Source organism: Elephantulus edwardii, unplaced genomic scaffold, assembly GCF_000299155.1.
Source record: "Elephantulus edwardii isolate Elephantulus edwardi_28Jun2011 unplaced genomic scaffold, EleEdw1.0 scaffold00192, whole genome shotgun sequence".
In the NCBI taxonomy this organism is placed as follows: Eukaryota; Metazoa; Chordata; class Mammalia; order Macroscelidea; family Macroscelididae; genus Elephantulus; species Elephantulus edwardii.
In genome coordinates this window covers 4,743,640-4,744,830 of record NW_006399942.1, presented here as the reverse complement: position 1 = coordinate 4,744,830, position 1,191 = coordinate 4,743,640, and the positions used below count along the sequence as shown (strand labels likewise).

At 52.1% G+C, this 1,191-nt stretch overlaps 1 pseudogene; it reads left to right on the top strand.

The window, feature by feature from the left end:
- The first annotated feature begins 14 nt into the window (after positions 1-14).
- LOC102862485 overlaps positions 15-1,191 on the top strand; it is a 5,966-nt pseudogene continuing 4,789 nt past the window's right edge.

Sequence of the window (1,191 nt, the reverse complement as noted above, 5' to 3'; positions counted from 1 at the left end):
CCACAGACATCAAGAATGCTTCTGCCACCAAGGTGCCAAACATGTCTCAGATGCAGGCATCAGTGGGAATTGTACCAACACAAGCAATTGGAACTGGCCCCACTGCTGACCCAGAGAAACGCAAACTGATCCAGCAACAACTGGTCCTCCTGCTCCATGCCCACAAGTGTCATGGGCGAGAGCAAGCCACCAGTGAGGTCCAGGCCTGCTCCCTCCCGCACTGCCGGACCATGAAAAATGTTCTCAACCACATGACACATTGCCAGGCTGGGAAAGCCTGTCACGTTGCCCATTGTGCATCTTCACGACAAATCATCTCTCATTGGAAGAACTGCACACGACATGACTGTCCTTTTTGCCTCCCTTTGAAAAATGCCAGTGACAAGCGAAACCAACAAACTATCCTGGGATCTCCAGCTAGTGGAATTCAGAATACAATTGGTTCTGTGGGTACAGGCCAGCAGAATGCCACTTCTTTAAGTAACCCCAATCCCATAGACCCCAGTTCCATGCAACGAGCATATGCTGCGCTTGGCTTGCCCTACATTAACCAGACCCAGACACAGCTGCAGCCTCAGGTTCCTGGCCAGCAACCAGCACAGCCTCAAACTCGCCAGAAGATGAGGACCATCAACCCCCTGGGAACGAACCCAATGAACATTCCAGCAGGAGGAATAACAACAGATCAGCAGCCACCAAACCTGATTTCAGAGCCCGCTCTTCCATCATCCCTCGGAGCCACCAACCCACTGATGAATGACGGGTCAAACTCTGGAAACATTGGCACCCTCAGCACCATACCTTCAGCAGCACCGCATTCCAGCACTGGTGTCCGGAAAGGCTTCCATGAACATGTCACTCAGGACCTGCGTAGCCATCTAGTGCATAAACTTGTCCAAGCCAGCTTTCCGAGCCCTGACCCAGCAGCACTAAAGGATCGTCGGATGGAGAACCTGGTAGCCTATGCAAAGAAGGTGGAAGGGGACATGCATGAGCCTGCTAACAGCCTGGAAGAATATTACCATTCATTGGCAGAGAAAATCTACAAGATACAAAAAGAACTAGAAGAGAAGTGGAGGTCACGTTTACATAAGCAAGGCATCTTGGGTAACCAGCCAACCCTACCAGCGCCTGGGGCTCAACCCCCTGGGATTCCACCAGGACAGCCCGTACGACCTCCAAATGGACCCA